General features: G+C 40.3%; 1 protein-coding gene and 1 non-coding gene across 4 annotated transcripts in view; one reads left to right on the forward strand and one right to left on the reverse strand.

Moving 5' to 3' along the window:
* LOC124595673 (growth hormone-inducible transmembrane protein-like) overlaps positions 1–21781 on the reverse strand; it is a 95569-nt gene that overhangs the window by 50611 nt on the left and 23177 nt on the right. The window lies entirely within an intron of this gene.
* On the forward strand, positions 20008–20082 carry Trnal-caa. The gene has a single exon. It is a non-coding gene; the product is annotated as a tRNA-Leu (tRNA).

The following is a 21781-nucleotide window of genomic DNA, read 5'->3' on the forward strand; positions in this document are numbered from 1 at the left end:
TTTCGGAAATATATGCTATTGTAAGTAAATCTGCAAAGGAATTTGCTTGCTTTTAAATACAAAATAAACACTGGGCACATTTCACCTACGATAATCACAGATTACTAGAATTTTTCTACTGTTACGTATTTGTTTGGGAAGGGCTACAGACAGTGATATTTTGATTTTTGTATGCCTTTTGCAAAAGGTTCAAGAATACTACAAATATTTAATATTATAGAATATGATTTTTTAGTAAATAATCAATTGCACTGGAGAACAAAAAATGTTTAATTGAACTAGTAAAGTACACAAAGTAGGACATTTGAATAGTCTGGTACAGTTTTTAAGGCTAAGACAAGGTAGCTGAGAGACTGGTCCTAGTTTTACTATCCAAACTAAGACAAACAGTGGTAGAACAGATAAAAAAATCTGCTGACCAAGTGGCGGCAGAATACGCACATCGAAGGAGGTTATAATTTTGCAAGCTTTTGGAGCCAGTGGCTTCTCCTTCCAGTGGAATGGTTGAAGGGGAAGGAAGACGGCTGAAGGAAAAGGACAGGAGAAGTCTAGGAAAAGAAGCAGCAGATTTCAGAAAAGTCACCCAGGTCAGGGGAGACTTACTAAACAGGATGAGGAGGAAAGACTGATTGTTGGGAACTGCACCAGATGAGATTTGAAAACCTGAGAGCTTGAAGGTCGAAGACAGAGTAATATGCAAGACAAATTACAGCTAAAACACTGTGCACGAGTTAATAAGAGTGAACAGCTATATACATTGTATGTAACATAGGTGGGAGGGTGCAGCAAAAAGTAGACAAGTCAGAAAATGAAATATGTAGAAAACTAGAGTGAAGAAAGGAGTAGTTACTGTGAAGAAATGCTAATACAGAAGAAATTAACGTAAATTAAGGCCAGGTGGGCGGTGAGAAACAAGGACATGGTGTAGCGTTCGTTCCCACCCTCGGTGTTCTGAGAAGCTAGTGTCTGGGCGAGGACTCCAGATGGCATGTGTGGTGGAACAGGCACTGAGGCCATGGCTGCATGTTGTAGAGCATGCTCTCCAAGAGGATACTGTGTGTTGCTGGTATACACCCCCCGCCAATGCTCATTCATCCTAACTGATAACTTGGCCATAGCATTGCCAATGTAAATGGTTGAACAATATTCATGCAATAGCTGGTATATAACGTGCATCATCTCACAGGTGCCTCTTTCATTGATAGTTTATGTTTTGCCTGTCACAGGACTCGTATAGGTTGTGGTAGGAAGGTGCATAGGGCAAGTCTTGCAGTGGGGACAGTCACACGGGTAGGAGCCATAGAGTAGGGAAATGGGTGCAGAAGGATCATAGGGTCTGACAAGGATACTGTGGAGGTTGGAAGGGCGATGAAAAGTTATTCTAGATGTTGCAGGCAAAATCTCACACAGAATGGCTCTCTTTTCAGGGCATGATTTTAAGAAGTAATGGCCTTGTCAAAGTAGTTGATTAATACATTCAGGACCAGGACATTAGTGTGTGACAAGTATGTGCTCTGAAGATGTTTTTTGAAGGGATCAGCAGTACCAGGATTGGATGTGATGGCTCGGGAAATCTGCTTTTGAACTAGGTTGGTGGGGTAATTACATACAGTGAAGGCTGAGGTTAGAGTGGTGGTGTATTGCTGTTAAGAGTCTGCATCCAAACAAATATGTTTGCATCAAATGCAAAGTCTGCATGGGAGGGAACGTTTGACATGGAAAGGATGCCAACTGTTAAAGTGTAAGTACTGTTGTTTGTTAGTGTGTTTAACGTGGGCAGAAGTGTGTAGCTGACCTTCAATGAGGACGAGATCAACATCAAGCAAAGTGGCACAGGATTCGGAATAGGACCATGTGAAATTTAATTGGGAGAAGGTGTTTAGAGATTCCAGGAATTTTAACGGGTCAGCCTTACAATGAATCCATATGGAAAAGGTGACATCAATATACCTAAACCAAACTGGGGGCTGATGACTGGGGGATGTTAGTGTAGAGGGAGGTGGCATCAATCTTGACAAGCAATGTGTGTGGTGGACATGGGACGGACATGGATCTCAGATGATGCATGACATGGTTGGTGTCTTTGGTATAGGAGGAAAGTCTGTGCTATGGGTTGCAGGTGCTGAACAACTAAGGTAGATATGTTTGGTGGATCCTTTGAAGCCAGTAACTAAAGGACGGCCAAGAGGAGTGGTTTTGTGGATGTGAGGAAGAAGGTAAAAGGAGAGGGTGCGTGGTTTGGGTGGGGTAATAAGTTCTAGGATTGAGTTGTTAGTCCATATGAGAGGCCCGAGGTTTTAAGGATGAACTGCAGGTCAGTTTGAATCACAGGGACGGGATCTTGATTGCAGATGCAGAGGTGTCAGGTAGCTGGCGTACAGCTTTCCTAACATACTCCTTTTGGTCAAGCACTACAGTGGTAGATCCTTTGCCTGCCGCAAGGATAATGATGGAGTCGTCAGCTTCTAGGGAACACTGAGCCTGGAGTTCTGTAAAGGACAGGTTAGGGTCATGTTGTAGGGACCTGAGGAAGGGTTGTAAAGCAATACTGGTTGTGAGGAATTCTTGGCAGGCTTGTAAGGGATGATTTTGAGGTAGTAATGGTGGATCAAGTTGAGATGGTGGCTGGAAGTGTTCAAGGCAGGGTTCAATGTCAAGTTTGCTGTTGGAATGGTTTTTGGATTGGGTTGCAAAGTGATATTTCCACTTGACATTACATGTGAAAAAAGATGGGTCCTTCACCAAGGCAGCATGATTAAATGCAGGTTTAGAGCTGGAAGTGAGACCCTTGGATAATACAGATAATTAAGGAGGGGAGAGTGCTTTAGATGAGAGGTTGAGAATACGCTGCTGTTGTGACTGGTTCTTGTAATTATGGGTTACTCTTGGTCTGGGAGGCAGTGGTGAAGGCTGTGGGATGTTAAGGAGGTTGGCCAAGCTCTGTTTATAGGAGAGGAGTAGTGGTTGATGGTGTGACTGTTTAGGGAGCTTCATAGGGACAGGAAGGGAAACAACTGTTCAAGTAGTTTAGAAGGTGGGATAACTCATTGAGGTGAAGTCTGGAATGTTATTGCAGTTTAAAGTCGACTTGGCAGATGATACCATCCAAGGAAACATAAGGACAGATCACTGTAGGATTTATTAGGAGAAAAGTGTGGTGAGTGTGAATTGGCAGATGAGGCATGTAGTTCACAGATTAGCCGGATAAGAACAAGAGATTGTAAAAGAACCTGGTCTAGAGTAGGATTACATCCTGGAATGGGGTCTTTCAATGTTATGCATTTTGGAGTAACTCCAAGGGACAAGTGAACCTGTGCCACTGAAGGCCAGCTAACACACTTCTGTCCACATTAAACCTACTGACAAACAACAGTACTTAAATTTGTCAGTTGCCCTCCTTTCCATGTCAAAATTCCCTCCCATACATCCCTGGCATTTAAGACAAACACAATTATTCAGATGCAGACTCTTTACAGCAATACACCACACTCACCTTAGCCTTCACTGGACATAATTATCCCACCAACTTAGATCAAAAACATTTTCTGGGCCCTCACATCCAATCCTGGTACTGGTGATCCCTTCAAAAAAACATCTTTGGAGCACACACTTGTCACACACTATTATGCTGGCCTTGAATGTATTAATCAGCTATTTTGACAAGGCCATGACTTCCTAAAATCATGCCCTGAAATGAGATCCATTCTGTCAGATTTTGCCCACCAGACCTAGAATAGTTTTTCCATTGTCCTGCGCACACAGCTTAAATCTGCGCACACAGCTCAACACTGCTAGAGGTGAAACCGATTCTTACTCATCACACATGACAGCTGTAGATACTTCCAGGAAGCTCAACTTTCCCCACCACAAAGATTTTTCACTTTTCAGTTTACGGACAGGTTACAGTTCCCCGTATTTCCTGTACAGTTTCCTTATACGAGTAGACAAAATAATGTCACTGAGTTTGAGTCTATATACTGGAGTTATTTTCAGCTTATTAAATGAGTATTTATTTGCAGCTGTTGAATGAACTTACTGTAAAATATGTTCCTATCAACTATGGCTAAGAGGTGTCTAACTTCAGGGAGGATGTAATGGATTTTGGTCCAAAAAAATCAATTTTTCAAAAACATCATTGTTTTGATCTACACAGTTTAATCTATGTTGTGTGTGAATTTTACGGTGATAGCAGCTTTAGAAATGCCTTTAAATTGTCAAACTGATTAACTCTGTACTGGTGGCACTTCCACCTTTTATGACATTTGGGAAACTGCTTGCTTCGGTGGAGTTTTTGTCAGTGTGAAGCCTATTTTCATTCTATATATTTGCCTGACATCTATATCTCTGGCTAACATCTTTGCTGTAAAACTTTCTTAGATGTGCTTTATTTATGTTTTGGCAATACTAACACACATTAGTAGGTGGAAGGCTGAATTCGCAAATCTTTACGTGGAAATCAAGATTTATGCATAATGGGTGGTGGAAAAGCTGTATTAAGGAAACAGAGGTTTCACAGAAATCAATTTACCAACAAAAAAGAGAAAGCAGCTCGAAATGAAGAACATAAGCTCTCAGCTTCAGTGTCGAAACTTGGGACAGGAAAATTGTACAGGTTCGTGAATGATGTTGGTATGGGTACCACTGGAGTCAGACTTATTGATTTAGAGCTTCTCTGCCACGCTATAAAGGTTTCATGTTCATGGGTTAGCTGTAAAAATATGAAATGCATGATTATTTTTGAAGAAAAAAAAAAGTGGGATAGCTTGTGATTTTAAACTGGTGGGTGGATATGAATTTTTATTTCCCTCCTCCAAAGAAAACTGACACTGGTACCTACTATAGCAATTTTAGGTTAGCATATGCTCAGATGCCTTGGACAGGACAGGGAAGGAGGCAATTTATTGTGTGGTTTTCTGAGTATGCCTCCACCCTTGTGCAAAGTTTGAAAAAATAAATAAATAAATGTCTGATGCCATATGTGATACTGCCAAAGTTTCTATGAAGAAAGCAGTGGAGGAATTGGTGGAAATAGACCAAAAAGAAATGTATCCTGGGGTAGATATTCATGACAGTGAATCTCCTGCATATGTTACTGACCTGTGCTTGTCTGTAGATGGAACCTGGATGTAAAGGGGTCACACATCTGTTATTGGTATTGACTCTGGCAAAGTTTTAGATGTAGAAATTATGTTTAAATACTGCCACCAGTGTGCAACAAGGAAAATGTTCAACAATGAAGACAGTGAGAAACTGTAGCAAGAAAAGCATGCAGCAGCATGCTCTAAAAATTATAGTGGCTCTAGTGTGGACATGGAGGCTACTGCAGTTGTGAGGATATTCTCCAGATCTGAGGACCAGTACAGTGTTAGATATACTAAATACTTTGGTGATGGGGACTGTTCTTCATTCAAAGCTGTAACAGATAAAAATCCATACAACACAACAATAGAACAGCTGGAATGAGTTGGCCACATCCAAAAGAGGCTTGGTGGTAGGCTTCTTCGCTTGCTGAAAGAAAGGAAAGGTGAATTACTTGAGGATGGAAAACCACTAGGAGGAAAAGGCAGGTTTACTCTAAAATAAATGGATTCTCTTCAATTATTTTATGGGAGAGCTATCAGGAAAAATCACACATAATTTAGAGGCAATAAGGCATGCTCTGTAGGCAGTTTTCCCCCACAAACTATCCACTGACCAAACACCAATGCACAATCTGTGTCCGAAAGACGATTGGTTTAAGTTCAACAACAGAAATGAGATGCATTCACATAAACACTCATTCACCCTGATTTACTGAGGAAGTGTCTTCATGGAAAGACAAAAAATGCAAATCAAAGCCTCCATAATTTACTTCGGATTAGATGCTCAAAAAGGACATTTTGTCGACTAATTACTCAAAATAGGTGTCTATGATGCAGTTTTATGTTAACAATAATGGACATAATGGCAGAACTGAAGTGCTGAAGAGAGTTGGTATAGATCAAGGAAGCTAAGAGATCAGTGTTTTACCTGCAAATGCAGGCCAGGCAGATTTGAAGAGGCGAGAAGAGAAACCTGGAGGGTGAGGTGTATCAGTATGGAGGATTTTAAAATTGAGGTAAGCTTATTACAAGTAGAAGTATGAGAAGAAAAATCTTTGAACATGCACATTTTTATGTTATTAGAAATCTTTTCTCAAAAAGTATACGCGTTAATGCTATGAAATTTTCAGGAACTGTTTGGAATGTGTTGCTGTCTCCCTCTAACTAAAAAACACGAGATCCTCCAATTACATTCTGATTTTTAGATGATTTTATGTAGATAAGGTTAATTTTGGATGTACAAAATTAAAAACTCTGTTAATGATACAATTTGTACCATAAATTAATAACCGTAGTTCAGTGGTCTTATAACCTTCTCAGGACACTACATTAAAATTTTCAGATTAATTGCATGATTAGAATTTGAATTATGACTTTTATAAAAAAAAGGCAATAAAAAATTAAAAATTCAAGTTTTTGGCAGGATATTAATCCTGCATATTTTTATTATATTTATCCGTTAAAACACATCTCTTTTGCTTTACACACGCAAAATTTTAGATTTGTACATTAATAAATATGGCTATGCGATTTTTTAAATAAATGCTTACATTTTCCATTACATCCCCCCTCCCCCTTTATGTGTGATGTTAGTGACCTTTGCAATTTTGAAAGGGGGAGGGGAGGGGGGGGGGGGGAGATTTGATTGCTACATGTGGCACTTTGCTGCCATCTGTCTTCAACAGGGTATTGTAAAGCTGTGCATTTGTGTTGTCACTCTGTGGTAAATTAATGAACGACCAGAAAGTTAATGAACTTATCTCACTATTAATTACACTACTGGTAGACTGCATAAATCTCTTCCATTCAGTAATTGCCGACACCCGAGTGGGCTGCACTGAGAGGAGCCCCTTACCACAAATCCACAGTATATCTTGCAAAATTGGTGTGAATATGTCTGGTGGAATTAAAAATCTGAAGTTCCAATACACGTAGGACACCTTCCTGTGTTTGAGAGGAGAGATCTACTTGTGTTGCAGAAGCATAAAGAATTTAAGCCTCTGGTCCTCTTCAAACATTTGGCAATACATTTGATATCCCAAATGCTGTGGAGTATTTCAGTCAGTGATAGCAGAGAATGAAATTGACATCGTAAAATATACAGGGTGGTCCACTGATAGTGACTGGGCCAAATATCTCATGAAATAAGCATCAAACGAAAAAAACCTACAAAGAACAAAACTCGTCTAGCTTGAAGGGGGGAAACCAGATGGCGCTGCCATAGGCCAAACGGATATCAACTGCATTTTTTAAAATAGGAACCCCCATTTCTTATTACATATTTGTGTAGTATGTAAAGAAATAGGTATGTTTTAGTTGGACCACTTTTTTCGCTTTCTGATAGATGGCGTTGTAATAGTCATGATACTAGAAGCAAAAAAGTCGCAATAAACATACGGTTGAAAATGTATACCTTAAGAGCTACTAGCAGTTTTCCCCCATCTTTCTGTGAAACAAATCTATTTTACTGCAAGTTCTTTGCTTTACATATTTTTGGAAACTGGTAATATGGGGGTGGGGGGGGGGGTGGGGGGGGGGGAATCCTATAAGCATGTGCTATCAAATGCATTCCTTAAGAGCTATGAGCACTTGTTCATATTTTTTTACTTTGAAACACAACTCTTCTAATGATCAAGTGCTCGTAACATTTGAGATATGCATTTTAGAGCACATGTTTGCTGGACTTTTTTTTTTCTTGTTTTAGTCCTTACTACCAATTCCCAAAATATGGAAAGCAAACAACTTGCAGTTAAAGATATTTGTTTCACCGTATCAAAGATGAAAAATTGCTCGTAGCTCTTAAGGTATGCATTTTCAACCCTATATTTACCGAGACTTTTTTGTTTCTAGACTCAAGTACAAAGTACTTTCAACTGTATCCATTTATGCCATTAATTATGATAGACCCTGTAAAACACAGGTTCAGTGAAGTCATTTTGTCTACTCACGCGAGACAACTGGACAGGAAATATTGCAAAATGGAAAGTGCACAGTGCTCAAAGTTGTCTTTCCTGAAAGAATGCTACAGCTGCTGTACAGGACAACTGAGAATCAGTTTTCCCTCTAGCAGTGTAGAACAGTGTGCCCAAATTACGTAGTTTCTGTCCATTTGTTTTTCTTGAATTTATATTATTAATAACTCTTATCTATATTCCATTTATTGCTAATGCACTTTGTACAAAGTTAACAACCGCTAGACACATCTTAGCACTGTGTCGCAAGTGTTTCGCATGCTGTGCTCTGGAGGCTTTGTGTAACTTTGAGCAACACCCTGTAGTTGCTTCTTGTGGTGTAATGAAGTAGACAGAGTGGGGAAGCAAATGCTTACTGTTCAGTTATCAGACCTGTGAAGGAGGGAAGTGCAAGACCACAACGCAGTGACCTACTTTCTCTACCTTCTAACCTTCACCGCAACCCTTCACCGTTCTATAACCTCAGAACACAATTTATCCCTTAATACGGTGTAGTGTAGTTTATCGCTTTGATGAAGTGATGTGTGGTACATGAATTTTTCTAACTTACAATGACTGTCATTATAAAAAGTTTATTTTCGTAATGTATTAGCTAATCTACTGTTTGGATATGTTTTATTTATGCACACACATCGCAAGATAGATGGATGCAGTATACCTGCAAGCTGGGATGACAATAAACATCGTATTTCGTTTGCAATACCTGCTGGCTGGGTAGTTAATTCCGTGACGTCAGTTCCTGTGTTTGAGGTAGGGAGTGAGACAGATGAAGAGCAGCCCTGGCAAAGCTCGAGACATCAAGGGAAAAAGAGAAAATGTGTTATATGGACACTCTTAATTGAAATCTGTAGATTAAGATGGGGCATTGGTGAATTCTTCTCAGGTTATCAGCCGAGTGGTGGCATCGTCTTGTCGCAACCACTCAGCTGATAACCCGAGAAGAATTCATCAGTGGAATACGCTGAGAAAGACTGCAATCACGTAAGATGGACCATTTTTGGACTTCTTCCTTGTCAATGTTTTTGGTTGTTCTGAATAGTTTAACAACTTCGTAACACACAGTTATTTAAGAAAAAGTACAGTATATGAGGTGTTGTTAATAAGCAGCCCTGCCTTATTTCAAGAGCTGGATGTTTGTCTTAACTTCCAGCTGTAAATGCACCACTTTGAGGAAAGTGGTTCAACCAGAACAGACTTGTGAGTGTGCTGAAATAGTAAAGTGAGCAAGCTAGAACAACAGGAAGGTTTAGTTCCCGATCAGACTTTACTTCATCACTTGATGGCATGGTAAAATACCAGGGGAGCATCACATGTGACTGTCGACAAGGCACCAGATCAAATATGGCTTTGCTGGAAGTAAATAAGATTAATGAAGAGCAAGACTAGTAACAAGAAATTTGAAATTTCAAGGAGAATTGGTGAATTTTAAGTATGCAGATTTGTGGAAATTGACACCTGTTGTCAATGATAACAAAGATGAACAGCAAAGATTACGTTGCAGTGGAAAATCAACTGCTAGCATTGAGGAGCAAGAATTCTGGAGACATATGGGTAGCTAGTGGCACGTCAACCTACAGCGGTGACAATATCTACTGCGCAATCACTTTCGGTGATACAGCATGACCTACACAACGATACAGCTTCCTGCTGGCATCTAGTCATGCTAAAATCCTGGTAAGTAGTAAGTTCTTCTTCTTCGGGGGAAAGAGGGGGGGGGGGGGGGGGGAAGGGTGTATTGAGTTCGCAGAAATGATGAACACCATACGAGAACAACACCGCGTCACATAAAAAAAAAAGCAAGAACTACAGAATACTATATCGGAGTTACAAATTGAACTTTCCACCTTACCAGAGGAAATAAATTTGGAAATATTGAAACAGTGCAATTTAGTATGAAAGAAAGTAAATGATCAGTTTAAAGATGTGACCTTCAACTTTACACAATTAAAAGGTTTAACTGTGCAGGAATTTAAAACAATACAGGATCCAATCTCTGGCACTCAAATGAGATTGACAGTGTTGGAACAAAGCAAAGGTTTGAATGTAGGCACTACTTCAGGCTCTACACTTGCTGCACTGGAGGAGCAAGCCGATAATAAAGTACAAGAAAGAACTGAATCATCTATAGGTATACTACTTCTAACATTGAAAGAGAGAACAGAGAGATAACTACAGAAAATTTGTAATGGGTTAACTAAGACTGAAAAGGAATTATATACATTTGACACTGCATGAGTTTGGAAGGGGGGGGGGGGGGGGGGGGATTTGAAAGAAGTATAAATTTAGCCAAGATCACTAGCAATTTTTGTTACTACTATGATTGGTTGACTGATCTACACTGTCATCATCGGATTTTTTAACGTTATTGGTTGTACATGCATGTTACATAACTGAAAGTAACAGTGATGTTGTATCAAATAAAATCTGGAAGGTAACATCAGCATGTCATAAAATAACACACAATCAAAACATACAACATGTTGTGCCGATGGCCCAGCACACACTAATCACTTGACACCACAATGGTGACCTTACTAGTCGCCACTGCAGTGTCAAGCCATTAGCATATGCTGGGACATCAGCACATGTTGTATGTTTTGATTATGTGTTACTTTATGCAACATCACTACATGACTCAGTATTTTAAGAAGCACGTACAACTAATAATGATACACGATCCAATGATGGCAACACAGATCTGTCAAAACCATAGTAATAAAAAGAACTGCTAGCGATCTTGGACTGTCAGCTGAGCTGATCGAGGGATAGCAACTGCGAAATGGAATTACTCTATTCAAACGGTTCCATAGATTTAAACCAGATGGGGTGGTTAACTAAGCCTTTACCCAGGAGATGGGATTGATTCGAGGAGTATCGATTTCACATCAAAGCAGCAGGGTGGGGAACAGCTCTTGTTCAAGAATTTGCGTTCCTGGAACTATTTTTAGGAAAAATTTAAAAAGAAGTACTGATCTCTTAATGCTCCACAAAAATGGACACTTGAGCTTCTTGATCCAAGGTATTATAATAGCTGAGGAGTATATTTACAAGTAATTTATGTTTCTAATCATGGAGGAAGGTGTAGTACTTAGTCCAGGGGCATCCTGAAGCATTACTAATAAGGTATCTCTCCTCCAACCTCATGCAGGACCACAGAAACTTACAATTAGTAACAGGAGTTCGTATTAATTGGCATTACATTTAGAGTAAATTTTTAGCTACAAATTACACGGACAATAAAAAAAGGATATTGGCAAAGAAAATAAAAAGATGATCTGAAAACTGATCAATATTTTGGAAAAGAAATTTGTATACATTGTACATATTGCTCTACAAAACACTTGAGCTGAGTGCGAATAATTACAGAGTTTCAAGTTATCCTTAATGAATTACTTTACCCGTCAAGTAGACTTTCTCCAGTAGAAGTACTGAATAAAAAGTTCACAGGAGAATCAGTGTGTGCGTGTGTGCATGTGCTTGTGCATGCTTGTTCCCTTGATGTTGGGAATGGAGCGAACATAACAGGCAATACACTGTGGTGAAACAGAAGTATCATTTTTTTGAAACCCCCATAATTTTCTTCCATTGTGATATTCAAGTTTAAAATTTGGCTCAAAGGTGCCTACAACCTTCCTCTGTAATGGTTCAAAAGTATTGTGGCCTGCGACATCATTCTTGGGTTGGGCAATGGTTCAAATAGCAATGTGACAAAATGTGCGAAAAAAGGCCACATCTCATATTTTCATGTGAGGTGTTAAATAGGTTAATGGTATCTCATTGGCACCACAACTCCACCCAATGCCATCATGGATTGTCACAATGACAAGGCTGTTATACCTGATCTAATCCACATTTCACCCCTTCTTTTGAAAACTCTGCAATGGAAGTCAGAATCTCAACACCCAGTATTGAAATCATGCTGTTTTCTTACAGGTGGCTGAGGAAAACAATTTAGACACACCACAGCACAGAAACCAACACAAAAATCTCTCAGGAAGTGGCATAAAGAGTGTCAATGAAACCACCCCTTCCGTTGAGGCACTGATTTGCACACTTTTCGCAGTAAAAAATGACAGTTCTCAATGCGATGAGCGACAGGACAATGTTCTTGACAACATTCGACACTGCAGATGATTCAGTCCTCCTCTAAGAAGATTGTGGAGCTGCAACCCTAATGAACATAATATAATCCCTTTGGAGTGTAGTGCAACAGCAATATTTGGTCTATTATTTAGGGTGGAACCATCAGGGCCCATTCAAAACCAATCAGCAAAATTTGAACATGATCTGAAGCAGTAAAGGGTGTTTAAGCCCTTTGGGGGGGGGGGGGGGGGGCTGCAACGTTGATATATGCGCCAATAAAATATAAAATCACAAAAATCTAAGACTCCCAAGTTCGCAACATTCTCTGTGCCACCAATGCACCTTTGTTGAGTAAAGACTTCAACATGCATTCTGTGGACAGTTCCTCGCAGCTGCAACCCCTTTGGTGAGGGTCACTGAAGGGTGCCACGCTTTCGTGCAATTACAGCGGAAGGTTGTAGGCACCTTTCTTCCAAATTTCAAACTTATACGTGGCAATGGGACACAATTGCTGTAGGGTTTTGAAAAAGACTCTTGTAGTGATTAATTTTAGTTGAGATGACATTTTATAAACCCTTTTTTTTTTTTTAATTTATCTAACACAACATCTGCCATGGCATGATTTTATGAAACTTCTTTTGAGATCTTCGTTGGCCACGGGTGGCACTGGGATGCAGCAGCCGATGTTTTGACATTGGGGCAAGTGCAGAGAGACCTCATTGCCAAACTGCAGCGCCAAGGAATACACCAGACTGAAGATTCCATGAACGCCAAATGATCAATGCCAAACAACAGAATACCAATCTTGGATGTACATTTTTAGGCAGTCTCCTATCTGAAGCCATGAGACGATACACATTGTGTAACCGAAGTCTGAGGGGGGGGAAATATATATATAAAACAAAGATGATGTGACTTACCAAATGAAAGTGCTGGCAGGTCAACAGACACACAAACAAACACAAACATACACACAAAATTCAAGCTTTCGCAACAAACTGTTGCCTCATCAGGAAAGAGGGAAGGAGAGGGAAAGACGAAAGGATGTGGGTTTTAAGGGAGAGGGTAAGGAGTTATTCCAATCCCGGGAGCGGAAAGACTTACCTTAGGGGGAAAAAAGGATGGGTATACACTCGCTCGCGCACACACACACACACACACACACACACACACACACACACACACACACACACACACACACACACACACACAGATCCATCCACACATATACAGACACAAGCAGACATATTTAAAGACAAAGAGTTTGGGCAGAGATGTCAGTCGAGGCAGAAGTGCAGAGGCAAAGACGTTGTTGAATGACAGGTGAGGTATGAGTGGCGGCAACATGAAATTAGCGGAGATTGAGGCCTGGTGGATAACGGGAAGAGAGGATATATTGAAGAGCAAGTTCCCATCTCCAGAGTTCGGATAGGTTGGTGTTAGTGGGAAGTATCCAGATAACCCGGACGGTGTAACACTGTGCCAAGATGTGCTGGCCGTGCACCAAGGCATGTTTAGCCACAGGGTGATCCTCATTACCAACAAACACTGTCTGCCTGTGTCCATTCATGCGAATGGACAGTTTGTTGCTGGTCATTCCCACATAGAATGGCAGGTCAGTTGGTAGGTCACGTGGGTGCTTTCACATGTGGCTCTGCCTTTGATCGTGTACACCTTCCAGGTTACAGGACTGGAGTAGGTGGTGGTGGGAGGGTGCATGGGACAGGTTTTACACCAGGGGCAGTTACAAGGGTAGGAGCCAGAGGGTAGGGAAGGTGGTTTGGGGATTTCATAGGGATGAACTAAGAGGTTACGAAGGTTAGGTGGACGGCGGAAAGACACTCTTGGTGGAGTGGGGAGGATTTCATGAAGGATGGATCTCATTTCAGGGCAGGATTTGAGGAAGTCGTATCCCTGCTGGAGAGCCACATTCAGAATCTGATCCAGTCCTGGAAAGTACCCAGTCACAAATGGGGCACTTTTGTGGTTCTTCTGTGGGAGGTTCTGGGTTTGAGAGGATGATGAGAGGATGAGGAAGTGGCTCTGGTTAATTGCTTCTGTACCAGGTCGGGAGGGTAGTTGCGGGATGCGAAAGCTGTTGTCAGGTTGTTGGTGTAATGCTTCAGGGATTCCGGACTGGAGCAGATTCGTTTGCCACGAAGACCTAGGCTGTAGGGAAGGGACCGTTTGATGTGGAATGGGTGGCAGCTGTCATAATGGAGGTACTGTTGCTTGTTGGTGAGTTTGATGTGGACGGATGTGTGAAGCTGGCCATTGGACAGTTGGAGGTCAACATCAAGGAAAGTGGCATGGGATTTGGAGTAGGACCAGGTGAATCTGATGGAACCAAAGGAGTTGAGGTTGGAGAGGAAATTCTGGAGTTCTTCTTCACTGTGAGTCCAGATCATGAAGATGTCATCAATAAATCTGTACCAAACTTTGGGTTGGCAGGCCTGGGTAACCAAGAAGGCTTCCTCTAAGCAAGCCATGAATAGGTTGGCGTACGAAAGGGCCATCCTTGTACCCATGGCTGTTCCCTTTAATTGTTGGTATGTCTGGCCTTCAAAAGTGAAGAAGTTGTGGGTCAGGATGCTTTTGTCTGTATGTGTGGATGGATATGTGCGTGTGTGCGAGTGTATACCTGTCCTTTTTTCCCCCTAAGGTAAGTCTTTCCGCTCCCGGGATTGGAATGACTCCTTACCCTCTCCCTTAAAACCCACTTCCTTTCGTCTTCCCCTCTCCTTCCCTCTTTCCTGATGAGGCAACAGTTTGTTGCGAAAGCTTGAATTTTGTGTGTATGTTTGTGTGTCTATCGACCTGCCAGCGCTTTTGTTCGGTAAGTCACCTCATCTTTGTTTTTATATATAATTTTTCCCACGTGGAATGTTTCCTTCCATTACATTGAGATATATATATATATATATATATATATATATATATATATATATATATATATATATATATATATATATATACACACACACTCAGTCAGCAAGAACTCCAGTTTACGGATTTTAGTAGTTTCTTTGGTGTACAATGGTTTGAGAACTGTATGGGGGTCCTGCACAATAACCATTGTCAGAGTTCAATGCATTATCACTAACACCAAATTCGTATGGCACTCCTGCAGGTGGCAACCGTCACTCAAAAGGAACTCTGCAAGGAGAAGTATCCCAAGCCATGAAAAAAATAATTTCAGATCACTAATGGGACTTATACTTCAAGGTTAATACAATATCTAATCATTATTATAAAGAAATAAGAAGGAGAATATACGACAATATTTAAATGGAAAAGAACAGTCACAAATTTCTGTTTGTGTAGCAGCCTAGTAGCACTACCTAAGTGTAACAACCGTAAAACGTTAAGGGGATACGGAATCACCTATCCCCGCAATGTTAATATATGCCTACTATAGGGAACATTTTCTCACAAACTACTGGAGACAGAGAGGTAAAAATTTTACTGTATGTGCATTCATATGTTACAACAATACTGAAACAACAGTTTATTGTCAAAGTATTTTCTTACAGAGATATTGTACATTTATTTTTAAGTAAATTTTTTCCATCGCTTTTTACTAGACTATCACCCCTAAGTCTTTTGTAAATCAAGTAATTAAAAAATCGTTGTTTCAGTATGTAATAGGGACCTATGTCACTACGTCATAAAAATTTCAGACTTCTAGGTTGACCAGTACCTGAGATAATGTTCCTAGATGAAGTAAAAAGTAAACTTACGGGAAACGGAGAAAGAAGATTAAAACATTCCTGATCCGTAGCTAATACCCCCTTCACAGTCTTCATAATCATCTTCAAGTCTTCTTTTGGCACCCCTCTGCACCTGTCTTGCTTTTTTTCACTAATGTCTTGATTATATTATCAGCATGCCTTAGTCTGTGCTGATCTAAAAAGAACATAGCACGTACCGTACAGGAACCAACACACATACCCAACTTTTGAAGGACCTGGCATTTAGTTATATTTCCAAGATTGAAGGTTGCCACAGCATCATACACACCAAAATGTAGTGTATTAATTCCGACAAACACTGTTTTTGGGAGACGATGCCATATCACACTATTCAAGCACTCGTTGGGGTTCTGCGTTTTTCCGTGAAGACATTTCATCAGAAGACTTCTGTCAGCCAGATCTCTGAAAATGGGCTTTATTTCTGCCATGATGGCTGATGGTAGACTGTGGTGGTGAATGTATTTCTCTCCTGTTGTTAGTCCCCTATTGTATTTACACCAGCTGTTTTCACCTTTGGGGCACAAACCATGTTGTGGATGCTCATCCGTGGATGCGGTGTGGAAATATAAAGCCCATATAGCTCTCCTCATTTCTTCAAGATTGCCTGTATTTTGCCTGATTGCAAGGCCATAGCAGTTCTGAATGTGGTCTATTATGGAATCAGTCAATCTTCCTCTGCCATCCAAGGTTTTCCCATCATCTAGTTTTTTCCCTTTCATAACTGATTTTAACCTTCTCAGCCTGGCACCCATTCTCTTCTGCACATGTCCTATACATTCAAGTTTGCTTATATTTACACTGTTCCCATATGGTTTGCTTTCCAAAACTTCTTTGAATGCTTTAGAGTCACCATCTCCCAGATATTTGACATAGCGAACATTATACCACTGTGAAGAGCGATGAAAAATTTTCTTCACCCCAGCAACCTCCATGCCACCACTACTACCATAATAATTAGCAATACAGTCATCACTGTGTTCATTTTTCAGCCTGCCTGTGCACCTACAGTATTTAGACATTATTGCAACATCAATAACCTTGCCAGTATCAACACTAGTTGCTGTTACAACACCATTGTTGGAGGTGTGGCCCCTTTTCTGCCACGTGCCATCAAACGCCACTGTGAGGTCACGACTGCCGTCATTTCTTCCACTGCTTCTTCCACAGCAACCTGCATTGACTTCTGTGCTACATCTTCAACTGCAGATCCTAGTACATAATTGTAAGCTTCAAACTTTGAAGGTGCACTTGGAAGATTTAGAACACCACATAGCATATCACCAGCTGCTTTGCCCTTACCAATTGCTCGCAATCCATAAACTAACCTAATATTTACACTATAAAGTTCAGTTTTCTTGTATCCATTATTTACAGTTACTGAAACCGAACTTGGAAACTTACAGCTGTATTTACAAACACTGCATATTAAATTAAACTGGGCAGCCAGGCCAACATGGGATTCTACTTTCAGAGAAACGTTTCCATGACATTTTTTGCAGCACAAACTGTTTTCAAGAGCTTCACACAATATATTCGTATCAATGAGTTCAAAAACTTCATTCCCTCTATCAAGTAAATTATATTTCTCTTCCAAATCTCTTAGTTTTTTATGAGAAGCACTGTTTTCATTTGGTGTAAGTTCGTTCGGCAAATCAGTAATAAGTGGATTCACATTTTCCAACAGTGATGATGATGAACTGCTTTGCTTTGCTAATGAATCATTATTTCTTTTCTTTTGCCAGTTCACACGCTTTTTAAATACTTTTGCTTTAGCTCTAGGCATTTTCACTGCGAAAAATGAAGCACTAAATACGAAATAACTCAACAACAACTACTTTCTTATATCACACTGTTTACAAAACAGTCCCGCCACAAAGTCAAAGAGTAACTTGAGGAAACCAGAGAGAAACATTTTCGGGCAACTAGTGTATAAATAGTCGCTGGAAACCGGGATATTTGAATTCATGTCACTTTAAAGGTACTGCCAAAAAGTTCATGGTCAGCCACGAGAGACGTGTATAACTAAAGCGCAATACCCGATCTCACAAATATATAAAAATAAAATAGTTATAATTGTAGTAGAGCTATGTATGATACGTCATTTTAAAGAGGAAACATGGCAGAATATAATACGCCAATAAAAAAAATTCGATTTTTTAACCCAAAATCCGATTCCGTATCCCCTTAAAAGAATCAGAAGACCTAACATAAATGCTCAGGAAAGTGACATACACCAACTTTAGAAGAAGTTTATTTGATATTTACAGTTCATTTGAGGGTTAAATGGAGAGTAAAATTTAACATAAAGACACAACTTATTACATTCGGTACTAATCCATGAACAAAAATATATAGAGAAATAACCTAGCACATTACAGAAGAGCTAGTGCTGTCATTACTAGTAAGCAGAGCTATAATGTAAGCATTGCATCGCTATGATGTACTCTGTTGTTTGTAAAGCAAGCTGTGGTGCAAGCCCTCAACAGGAGAAACAGTTGCCATACAATGAATTGCTATTAGGTGATGCCTCCAGCACATGGCGAACATCTGATAATAGCAGTTTCTATCCCATAGGCAAAAACAAAATTTAATTTACAAAGGTTTTGTGTGTGTGTGTGTGTGTGTGTGTGTGTGTGTGTGTGTACGCGAGCGCGCCCCCCAACTAAACAGCAAAATGGATAAACTAGGAAAAGCAATGGAATTAGGCTTTAAACACGAGCACAACACAGATGATTATTTAAACTTTAATGTGAAATATTCAACAGCAGTGTTGAAAATTTTGATTATTAGTTCAGTGAAGGATACTCGAGTGAGTGAGCATGAAATATTAGAAACAGAAAGAATTCAGAACAAGTTATGATTAAGAACGTAGAAACATTTACATTATTTACAAATGAAAGGAAATCACAATCGGAGAAAGCAGAAGCTAGTGTGGAATGCTCTGGCAGTGGAGGAACTGAACATAATACATATTTATTGTCTAATATGTTAACATATTTTATTACCATTGCAAATTTATAGTCATCTGTAACTACGGGTATGTTACTATCACCTGATACTACTAGTAAGCAACATTATTATTTTAATATTATTTTTGTTATTCTATGGAAAATAGTGACAACCTACAGCACGCATCACAAGAAGAAAGCAATTACTTCAGGTGAATATATTATTTTTTATATAATACCAGAGGCTCATTGGGGTTTTGTGGCAGTGAACCATGCAAGTCAACCACTTGGGAGGAATGATATGTTCTTGTAGTTACTGAATGCTGGTCAATCTAGTAACATTATATCCAATTATGAAAGATACAACCTGTACAGAATAAGATAAAACAGGAAGGAGATGGGAAATAGGAACACTAGAGCAATTCAATGTAGAGGAGACCTTATGTTGTTAGAAAGTGACAAAATAAGTCTAAAAAGTGATAAAGTAACAAAGAAGTTCTATTCTTTATATGTGTGATCATTTGTAAACAAAAAATGTGCCTCATCCTAAGGCGGCTGTGCTCACCAAAGATCTGCAAAAGGAAAAATGAAATGTACAGTACTCAGGATAAAAGTTTTTCATACCTGACAGGAAACTCCCCATCGCACCACCTCCAGATTTAGTGGTAAGATGGCCCTGTGGTAAGCCTATCAAAAACTGTACACAGATCAAGCATGAAAACAGAAAGACGGTATACTGAGCTGGAAAAAAAAAAAGAAGAAAACTCGAAACAGTGAATGGTACAAGCTGAAGATGAGCAACATCTAGCAAATGTTAACAGCTGCAGCACTGTGCTCACAGGGTCACGGTGTTGGACTGTGAAGCGGGAGGCCCACGGTAAAACCTCCCTTGGTCCAATATTTTCTTTTTTTCCCCCCTTTTTTTCTCCCACAAAATTATGAACTGTCCATCCGGTCATTGATGTGTCTAGAATGAGATTTTCACTCTGCAGCGGAGTGTGCGCTGATATGAAACTTCCTGGCAGATTAAAACTGTGTGCCTGACCGAGACTCGAACTCGGGACCTTTGCCTTTCGCGGGCAAGTGCTCTACCAGTGCTCTAACAGGTACTTTGGAAGGTAGGAGACGAGGTACTGGCAGAAGTAAAGCTGTGAGTACCGGGCGTGAGTCGTGCTTCGGTAGCTCAGTTGGTAGAGCACTTGCCCGCAAAAGGCAAAGGTCCTGAGTTCGAGTCTCGGCCGGGCACACAGTTTTAATCTACCAGGAAGTTTCATTGATGTGTCTGTTTGCTATATTCAAATTTGTGTCTATGTTATGGTGTAACGTCTATTTGCAACAGCGAGAGGTAAGGAAGGGACCTACAGGTGTATATACCTCCTGTTTGTTCTACACAAGTACCACAAATTACGACCCTTGCGTTCCGTTTTGGAAGTTTTTACTCTTTAATTGCTTTGTTGTAACACAGTCCACATTCGACTATTTGTCATTTTCATTTCTGTGAGAGGTCTATGCGACATCTCGCCTGCTTTCACTATTCATCACATTAACTTGTGACAGTAATATATTCTTACCACATGACTCATACTCCATAACCAATGTACAGTGTGACAATTGCCAAGACTACAGAAGGAGAACAGACATTTCAGAGACCACACGGAAAGTTCATTTTTTTTTTTGTAGAGAGGGATGGATGATGATAATGATCATCATGATCATGATGAGGAGGAGGAGGAGTGGACACAAGCAAGATTTGAACACGGATCTACCACTTCGCAACCCAACAACGCGATCATACAACCACGACACCATGATTCTTGCACATCTCAAGCTTGGGCCATTCACTGTTTCTACTTTGCTTCTTTTTTCACAGATCAGTAGACCTCCTTCCTGTTTTCATGTCTGATTTGTGTTCAGTTTTTGACAGGTTCTCCACTGGGCCATTTTATCACAAAATATGAGGGGGATGTGATGGGGAATTTCCCTTGTGAGTAACTCGAAGTTAAGGTTAAGGTTGATTTACAAACTTTTAAAATTTACAGCACAGGAAATATCAACTGAAACTTCCAGAGACATATTGGACATTTTGTGAGATAACATTTGGGTCTTTTCGTAGATGTAAAAGAACGATGCATACCTGGCATTTTAGGGCATTATGAGACAAGCATCGAATCCACTCTGGCATAGTGGGAGATGGTTGGTTGGTTTAAATGAGGGGGCAAAGGGAACAATCTACGAGGTCATCATTCCTTGTTCCTAATAAAATAATGTCACAGGTGTGAGAATAAAATAGACGAGACATATAACACAAAGTGGAAACAAAGGAAAGACCACAAGAATTAACGAAAGGCAACGAACACTAAAAGGAACTAAAGAGGACAAGAGAACAACAACAGAGAGATACAAAAAACAGTTAGAAGAGTGTAAAACAAGGAAGCAAATTACAGTGGCTGGCCGACCACGAAAGTAAAAAGGAAAAGCCACCCACCCTGCAACACATTAAAACTTTCCTCAAAGCACTAGGGTGGAGGACACAGAAGGACAAAGGACAGGCGCTAAAACTCAGATCGAATGATAAAAACCCACCCTCACAGATGAAACGTAAAACCAAATCAATAAATGAGGTGTTGTCTGCTAAGATCAATGATAAGGAGTCCGGCAACCAAAGATGAAGTGGCAGGGCAGCCAAAGAAGGACATAGCAGAAGAATATGGGCCACTGTCAACTGGGCACTGCACCGACACTGAGGTGGGTCTTCACGGCACAGGAGGTAGCCGTGGGTCGCCCATGCATGGCCAATGCGGAGCCTGCAGAGAACCACAGAGTCCCTGTGAGATGCCCTCATCGAGGACTTCCACACATTCGTGGTCCCCTTAATGGCTCGCAATTTGTTGTGCGGACTGAAATTTAGCCATTCTATCTCCCAAAGCTGAAAAACCTAGTGGCGC

This window comes from Schistocerca americana, chromosome 2 (genome assembly GCF_021461395.2).
Source record: "Schistocerca americana isolate TAMUIC-IGC-003095 chromosome 2, iqSchAmer2.1, whole genome shotgun sequence".
NCBI lineage: Eukaryota > Metazoa > Arthropoda > Insecta > Orthoptera > Acrididae > Schistocerca > Schistocerca americana.